Source organism: Heterodontus francisci, unplaced genomic scaffold (assembly GCF_036365525.1).
Source record: "Heterodontus francisci isolate sHetFra1 unplaced genomic scaffold, sHetFra1.hap1 HAP1_SCAFFOLD_550, whole genome shotgun sequence".
Taxonomy (NCBI): Eukaryota; Metazoa; Chordata; class Chondrichthyes; order Heterodontiformes; family Heterodontidae; genus Heterodontus; species Heterodontus francisci.
Genome location: NW_027140873.1, coordinates 290,921 through 300,482, shown reverse-complemented (window position 1 = coordinate 300,482; position 9,562 = coordinate 290,921). Strand labels below are relative to the sequence as shown.

The following is a 9,562-nucleotide window of genomic DNA, read 5'->3' as shown; positions in this document are numbered from 1 at the left end:
CCCACAACAACCACCTCCTCCCCCCGCCCAGCACACACACACACACACAAACAACCACCACCTCCCCTCGCCCAGCACCCACACACAAACAACCACCACCTCCCCTCGCCCAGCACACACACACAACAACCACCACCTCCCCTCACCCAGCACACACACCCACAACAACCACCTCCTCCCCCCGCCCAGCACACACACACACACACTACAACCACCACCTCCCCTCGCCCAGCACACACACACAAACAACCACCACCTCCCCTCGCCCAGCACACACACACACACACAAACAACCACCACCTCCCCTCGCCCAGCACACACACACAAACAACCACCACCTCCCCTCGCCCAGCACACACACACACACACAACCACCACCACCTCCCCTCGCCCAGCACACACAGACACAACAACCACCACCTCCCCCCGCCCAGCACACACACACACACACTACAACCACCACCTCCCCCCGCCCAGCACACACACACACAACAACCACCACCTCCCCTCGCCCAGCACACACACACACACACAACCACCACCACCTCCCCTCGCCCAGCACACACACACAAACAACCACCACCACCTCCCCTCGCCCAGCACACACACACACAATCACCACCTCCCCCCGCCCAGCACACACACAAACAACCACCACCTCCCCCCGCCCAGCACACACACAAACAACCACCACCTCCCTCCGCCCAGCACACACACACCCACAACAACCACCACCTCCCCCCGCCCAGCACACACACACAACAACCACGACCTCCCCCCGCCCAGCACACACACACAAACAACCACCACCTCCCCCCACCCAGCACACACACACACAAAAACCACCACCTCCCCCCACCCAGCACACACACACAAACAACCACCACCTCCCCCCGCCCAGCGCACACGCACCCACAACAACCCACCACCTCCACCCCCCCAGCGAGCACACACCAACATCCACCACCTCCCCCCCCGCCCAGCGCGCGCCCACACATACATGCAAACACACACACATGCAATCAAACACACACGCACGCAATCAAACACACACGAACACATAAAGACATGCAAACACATATATACACACACGCACGCAAACACATATATACACACACAAACACATATAGACACAGACATACCCACACAGCAAACACACATACACACAAACATGCAAACATATACACACACACAAACACACACCACAAACACATACATACACACAAACGCACGCAAGCATACACGCACACGTGCAAACACACACATGCAAACACACATACACACAAACATGCAAACATATACACACACAAAAACTCACACAAACACATACATACACATGCTAAAAACATAGACACACAGACGCGCAAACACATACACACATGCAAACACGCACACAAATACAGACATACACAGACACACAAACACATACACACACACCAAAACATTAGATTAAGTTTATGCACTCCGAAACGCATGGGATATAATTTGCATCTAAGAGTTTACTATCAACGTCAGTTCTAGAGGAATACAGTTAATTATTTCTGCACCAGCTGCCCTATACTGCTCAGGATGTATATTCAGTACAGGGATGTCTCTGGACTATCTTGTACTCTCTCTCAATCTCACTCTCCGGTTTAACCTCTTTCTATACAAATTAATCAATGACACTCTTTACACATAGCAAATTGACCAACTGTTATATTTCACACTATCCTGCACATCAAATGTATCCGAGTCAAACTATTCAAAGTATCTCTTACATTGTTGATTGTTTGTTCTGGAGCTCAGTTATATATATTGTCCTGATCCTCTGGAATAGCTTTCAGAACAGTCTTTCACACCAGGGAGAGGGATTCTCCATTTAACTGATGTACCTGTTTAATATGACAGAGTGATTCATCCAGTTCAGATGGAACTCCTTCTTAGTCATTCTCCCTGAAGCTGACTCTAGGTCGGTACCTAGCTTGCTATGTAAGCTCTGTTTTCACTTGAACTGATCTTTGCAGGGATCTCGAGATAGTCACCGTCATCTGCCTCTGAATTTTCCTGCAATATCAGAGGTGAGGACAGCGAGGACGGGTTTGTTGTCCTTCCTCGATCGTCTGCTTTCGAAAGTTCCTTTGTTCCTGGGATCCACAGGTAAAGTATTGTTGTTTGTTGCTGCTCAACTCTCAGCTTCCCCACCTTGTAGCCATTGTTGGATTTTGTCCAGATGGTTTTGCACTGTTCAGGTCGCTGATGGGAGTGTCTGGGATTTACAGAGAGGGAAAATCGTGTCACCATCTGTATTGTTAATTTGGTGCTAAGTGACCGAGTTCAATCATACCAATTATTTATCTAATATGTTGTTTACCAGCTGTTTTCTTCACCTGTCTTTAGTCATTACAACTAGTCTAAGAATAGAACCTAACGACTATGAGCCAGTTCCCTCACCAGGTATCTACTCCCCTCTCCGACTCAGGAACTAAACCCTGCCGTTTGATCTCATTCTTGCTGTTCTCCGTTTAGCATTGAATACGTTTTGAGCCTTTTTATTTCTCATTGCTCCCCATCGACCATTTATCTCCCAATTTATAATTGATAATGTATTACTTATTTTCAGTTAGTTTCCTTGTGTTTTCTTTTTATTGGTTTATTTGTGTTTCCTTCACTGAGCTGCTACTTCTGACAATTATTTATATTTCATTACCTCGCTGTTCATTTACTCGTATAGTTAAATGACCGGACATTTACCCAGAGCTCTGTTGTGTTTCCACCGCACTTTAGATAGAGTTTGTAATGGAACAAAAGCAGCTCAACTGGAATTTCAAAAGTATGTATTTGATCAGTCTATGGTCTTTTCTAAAAGATTTAAATGTATTCACTCCAAACTCTATACATCACATGGCAATTTGATAGTAAAATTCAATCAATTACACAATTCTAGCAGCTGTAAAGAGTTCAGTTCCCATCCCCAGTTCCTGCAGTAAAGTATATTTCACATCAAATACCATCAGACTATTTTGTTTTAACCAGGTGGGTGATTCCCTATTTCTGTTCGTTTGGGATATACCCAAAGTTATTACGGGAAGCGAGGGAAGAGATTGCCGCGCCTTTGGCGATGATCTTTGCATCTTCACTGTCCACTGGAGTTCTTTCTTTCTTTTTTCTTTTGGGCCTCCTTATCTCGGGAGACAATGGATACGCGCCTGGAGGTGGTCAGTGGTTTGTGAAGCAGCGCCTGGAGTGGCTATAAAGGCCAATTCTGGAGTGACAGGCTCTTCCACAGGTGCTGCAGAGAAATTTGTTTGTCGGGGCTGTTGCACAGTTGGCTCTCCCCTTGCGCCTCTGTCTTTTTTCCTGCCAACTACTAAGTCTCTTCGACTCGCCACAATTTAGCCCTGTCTTTATGGCTGCCCGCCAGCTCTGGCGAATGTTGGCAACTGACTCCCACGACTTGTGATCAATGTCACACGATTTCATGTCGCGTTTGCAGACGTCTTTAAAGCGGAGACATGGACGGCCGGTGGGTCTGATACCAGTGGCGAGCTCGCTGTACAATGTGTCTTTGGGGATCCTGCCATCTTCCATGCGGCTCACATGGCCAAGCCATCTCAAGCGCCGCTGACTCAGTAGTGTGTATAAGCTGGGGGTGTTGGCCGCCTCAAGGACTTCTGTGTTGGAGATATAGTCCTGGCACCTGATGCCAAGTATTCTCCGAAGGCAGCGAAGATGGAATGAATTGAGACGTCGCTCTTGGCTGGCATACATTGTCCAGGCCTCGCTGCCGTAGAGCAAGGTACTGAGGACACAGGCCTGATACACTCGGACTTTTGTGTTCCGTGTCAGTGCGCCATTTTCCCACACTCTCTTGGCCAGTCTGGACATAGCAGTGGAAGCCTTACCCATGCGCTTGTTGATTTCTGCATATAGAGACAGGTTACCGGTGATAGTTGAGCCTAGGTAGGTGAACTCTTGAACCACTTCCAGAGCGTGGTCGCCAATATTGATGGATGGAGCATTTCTGACGTCCTGCCCCATGATGTTCGTTTTCTTGAGGCTGATGGTTAGGCCAAATTCATTTGGCCACTGGAGTAGTACCAGATGATTGGAGGGTGGCAAATGTTATTCCCTTGTTCAAGAAAGGGAATAGGGATAACCCTGGGAATTACAGACCAGTCAGTCTTACGTCGGCGGTGGGCAAATTATTGGAGAGGATTCTGAGAGACAGGATTTATGATTATTTGGAAAAGCATAGTTTGATTAGAGATAGTCAGCATGGCTTTGTGAGGGGCAGGTCATGCCTCACAAGCCTTATTGAATTCTTTGAGGATGTGACAAAACACATTGATGAAGGAAGAGCAGTGGATGTGGTGTATATGGATTTTAGCAAGGCGTTTGATAAGGTTCCCCATGGAAGGCTCATTCAGAGAGTAAGGAGGCATGGGATACAGGGAAATTTGGCTGTCTGGATACAGAATTGGCTGGCCCATAGAAGACAGAGGGTGGCAGTAGATGGAAAGTATTCAGCCTGAAGCTAGGTGACCAGTGGTGTTCCGCAGGGATCTGTTCTGGGACTTCTGCTTTTTGTGATTTTTATAAATGACTTGGATGAGGATGTGGAAGGCTGGGTTAGTAAGCTTGCCGATGACACAAAGGTTGCTGGAGTTGTGGATAGTGTGGAGGGCTGTTGTCGGTTGCAACGGGACATTGACAGGATGCAGAGCTGGGCTGAGAAGTGAAAGATGGAGTTCAACCTGGAAAAGTGTGAAGTGATTCATTTTGTAAGGTCAAATTTGAATGCAGAATACAGGCTTAAAGAAAGGATTCTTGGCAGTGTGGAGGAACAGAGGGATCTTAGATTTTTTTTTAGATTTAGATTTAGAGATACAGCACTGAAACAGGCCCTTCGGCCTACCGAGTCTGTGCCGTCCATTAACCACCCATTTATACTAATCCTACACTAATCCCAAATTCCTACCACATCCTCACCTGTCCCTATATACCCCTACCACCTACCTATACTAGGGGCAATTTATAATGGCCAATTTACCTATCAACCTGCAAGTCTTTTGGCTGTGGGAGGAAACCCACGCAGACACAGGGAGAACTTGCAAACTCCACACAGGCAGTACCCAGAATTGAACCCGGGTCGCTGGAGCTGTGAGGCTGCGGTGCTAACCACTGCGCCACTGTGCCGCCCACAGACGTGGGGTCCACGTCCATAGATCCCTCAAAGTTGCCACCCAAGTTGATAGGGTTGTTAAGAAGGCGTATGGTGTGTTGGCTTTCATTAAGAGGGGGATTGAGTTTAAGAGCCGCGAGGTTATGCTGCAGCTCTATAAAGCCCTGATTAGACCACATTTGGAGTATTGTGTTCAGTTCTGGTCGCCTCAGTATAGGAAGGATGTGGAAGCTTTAGAGAGGGTGCAGAGGAGATTTACCAGGATGCTGCCTGGACTGGAGGGCATGTCTTATGAAGAAAGGTTGAGGGAGCTAGGGCTTTTCTCATTGGAGCGAAGAAGGATGAGAGGTGACTTGATAGAGGTGTACAAGATGATGAGAGGCATAGATAGAGTGGATAGCCAGAGACTTTTTCCCAGGGCGGAAAGGGCTATCACCAGGGGGCATAATTTTAAGGTGATTGGAGGAAGGTTTCGGGGAGATGTCAGAGGTAGGTTCTTTACACAGAGAGTGGTGGGTGCGTGGAATGCGCTGCCAGCGGTGGTAGTAGAAGCAGATACATTAGGGACATTTAAGCAACTCTTGGATAGGTACATGGATGATAGTAGAATGAAGGATATGTAGTTAGTTTGATCTTAGAGTTGGTTAAAGGGTCGGCACAACATCGTGGGCCGAAGGGCCTGTCCTGTGCTGTACTGTTCTATGTTCTATGTTCTCTTTTACAGCTAACGTGATGACAATTGTGATCCTGTCCCGGGGAAAGTGCGGTCTCTCCAGATGTATCACTCACTACCTGGTCGCCATGTCGGGGGCGGATCTACTGGTCGTTATCACTGACGTGATATTTTTTCGGATTAATGATTATTATTTCCCGAATACCTTCCTGTTACTCACCCCTGTGTGCTCTTTCAACATCGTCCTGCTTCGTGCAGCCACTGATATTTCTGTCTGGTTAACAGTCGCTTTCACTTTTGATCGTTTTGTTGCTATTTGTTACCAGAAACTGAGGACTAAATATTGCACCGAGAAAACGGCAGCTGTAGTTATAGGAACTGTGTGTCTGCTGTTCTGTTTAAAAAACATTCCCTGGTACTTTATATTTGAACCCTACATTACAATCGACAACAGACCCTGGGGCTGTTATCAAAAGCTGCAGTATTACACATTAACTGCATGGGTAGCATTTAGCTGGATTGACCGCTGTCTCACCCCACTGCTCCCAACATTCCTGATATTACTGCTCAATGCTCTGACCATTGGACACATTTTGGCGGCCAATCGAGTCCGCAGGAGGCTGAGAGGCAGAAAGAATGAAATGGATCATAATGATCCGGAGATGGAGAGCAGAAGGAAATCTATCATTTTACTGTTCGCTATATCCGGAAACTTCATACTACTATGGATGACGTATGTGATATATTTCCTATTAATACAAATTACAAACCATTATTATTTAACAGATTTCAATGACCCGATGGCTATCGCAGACTATACCAGCTACATGCTCCTGCTTTTAAGCTGCTGCACAAACACGTGTATTTATGCAGTGACCCAGACTAAATTCAGAGAGGAGCTGAAGAATGGGGTAACATCTCCAGTGAGAATAATATTTAAATTATTGAAACATAGAAAATAACACAGGAATTCCCAGCATTGAATCTGAATTGCATCTCATATCCCATTCCAATGTTATTTGTGTCTCATGTCTGAACTGAATGGATTCCACCTCTGCCTCACTCTGCTCCAGATATAATGCTGGGCAATATCTGACACAGGCTGTATTTTCAATGTAGAAATCAGTGACAAAGGCAATATCCAGATGGTAATAGGGGTAGGCATTTCACTGGATTAAATCCTAGTCATGAACCCATGAAGATAAAAGACGCAGCACTGAGGCATAGGCTGGTTGAAAAATGTCCGGGTAAATAAAGAATCTGCATCAGAACATGTGGGAAATACTAGGGGCATGTGAAAGTAGAATAAGCCTCTCCCCGATTGATGTCTAATAAAATCAGGAGATGAAGGTCAAATGTCTGTGAATTACTTGCAGAAAAATAAACAGATCATTATAGTGAAGGGAATTTGCTGTTTGGACTTGTTCTCTCTGGATTTCGGAAACAGCCTATCTTTCAGAATCAGCTCTGTGAATTTTTGGACACTCAGTATTGAGGTTAGAACAATGACACTTCTGAACATGTGTCTATGAACAGCAGCTTTTCCAGTTGTGATCCTCTGCACTTGAGTCTATAAACAGTGGTGTTTCCTGCAGTAAGACTCCTCGGCTTGTGTCTCTGAACAATAGCCTTTCTGGTCGTGAGTCCTCAGGAATTGTATTTCTGAGCAGTGATGTTTCCAGCAGTCTCCTGTCCTGCTATGTATGAACAGTGATGTTTAGAGGAATATGTCCCATCTACCAGTGTCTGTAAACAGTGATGTTTCCTGGAATATGTTCCCTTGACCAGCGCCTGTGAACAGTGGCGTGACTCACAGCAGTGAGTCCCCTGTATCTCTGTCTATTATCAGTGATGTTTGCAGCAGTGAGTCCCCTGTATCTGTGTCTATTAACAGTGGTGTTTGCAGCAGTGAATCCCCTGTATCTGTGTCTATTATCAGTGGTGTTTGCAGCAGTGAGTCCCCTGTATCTGTGTCTATTATCAGTGGTGTTTGCAGCAGTGAGTCCCCTGTATCTGTGTCTATTATCAGTGGTGTTTGCAGCAGTGAATCCCCTCTATCTGTGTCTATTATCAGTGGTGTTTGCAGCAGTGAGTCCCCTGTATCTGTGTCTATTATCAGTGGTGTCTGTGATAGCTTGTCACCTGTATCTGTGTCTATGTTTGCAGCAGTGAATCCCCTCTATCTGTGTCTATTATCAGTGGTGTATGTGATAGCTTGTCACCTGTATCTGTGTCTATGTTTGCAGCAGTGATTCCCCTGTATCTGTGTCTATTATCAGTGGTGTCTGTGATAGCTTGTCACCTGTATCTGTGTCTATGTTTGCAGCTGTGAGTCCCCTGTATCTGTGTCTATTATCAGTGGTGTATGTGATAGCTTGTCACCTGTATCTGTGTCCATGTTTGCAGCAGTGAGTCCCTGCATTGTTGTCAATGAAAAGTGATGCTTTCAACAGTGCACTTCCTGTATTTGTGTCAATGAGGAGAAGAAGTGTGAAATGCTGAGCAGCAGCAGGGGGAGACGGCAGCTGAATTTCACTTCAGGAAGAAGTGGACTAGTTAGTCCAGGGCCCACTGTCAGGTTTCTGGGATCCTCGGACGGGGTGGGTTGTGGGAGAGGGTGTGCACCGTGACAACAATAACATCCGAGCAATGTGAGCAATAAAACAGTTACACTAGCACCGAGCTCTCCTCAACAGTTACTGAGGTTTCAGTTAGCAAAAACATTCTGACTCTCCATTTCACTGGGATACTGTCATGATTAGATTAGAGATACAGCACTGAAACAGGCCCTTCGGCCCACCGAGTCTGTGCCGAACATCAACCACCCATTTATACTAATCCTACACTAAACATCCCCACCTGTCCCTATATTTCCCTACCACCTACCTATCCTAGTGACAATTTATAATGGCCAATTTACCTATTGACATTATCATTCAATTCTCCATATCCAGTCAATTCTGCAGAAATGAAAGGAAATACTTCTGTATATTTGCCCATCGTATCTGTGCCGGCCATCAAGCACCTATCTATTCGAATCCCATTTCCCAGCACTTGGCCCAAAGCCTTACATGCTATGACGTTTCAATTGCTCATCTAAATACTTAACTTTTGTGAGGGTTCCTGTCTCTGTCACCCCTTCAGGCAGTGTGTTCCAGATTCCAAACATCCTCTTGGTGAAAAAGATTTTCCTCAAATCCCCTCTAAACCTCCTGCCCCTTACCTTAAATCTATGCCCCATGGTTATTGACACCTCCACTAAGGGAAAAAGTTTCTTCCGATCTACCCTATCTGTGCCCCTCATAATTTTGTATACCTCAATCAGCCCCCCACCCTACCCTCAGCCTTCTCTGCTCTAAGGAAAACAACCCTACCCGATCCAGTCTCTCTTCATAGTTGAAATGCTCCAGCTCAGGCAACATCCTGGTGAATCTCCTCTGCATCCTCTCCAGTTCAATCACATCCTTCCTCTAGTCTGGTGACCAGAACTGTACACAGTCCTCCAGCTGTGGCCTAACTTGCATTTTATACAGCTCCATCATAACCTCCCTACTCTTATATTCTATGCCTCGACTAATAAAGACAAGAATCCCATATGCCTTCCTAACCACCTTATCTACCTCTGCTGCTGCCTTCAGTGATCTATGGACAAGTACACCAAGGACCCTCTGACCCTCTGTCCTTCCTAGGTTCCTACCATCCATTATATATTCCCTTGCCTTGTT

General features: G+C 46.3%; 1 long non-coding RNA gene across 1 annotated transcript; it reads right to left on the bottom strand.

Annotated features, from left to right (window-relative positions):
* Positions 1–1,683: 1,683 nt before the first annotated feature.
* On the bottom strand, positions 1,684–6,215 carry LOC137361306 (uncharacterized). Its single transcript, XR_010972151.1, has 2 exons — positions 6,058–6,215; positions 1,684–2,248 (listed from the first exon to the last, which is right to left on the bottom strand). It is a non-coding gene; the product is annotated as an uncharacterized lncRNA (long non-coding RNA).
* Between the last annotated feature and the right edge of the window lie 3,347 nt (positions 6,216–9,562).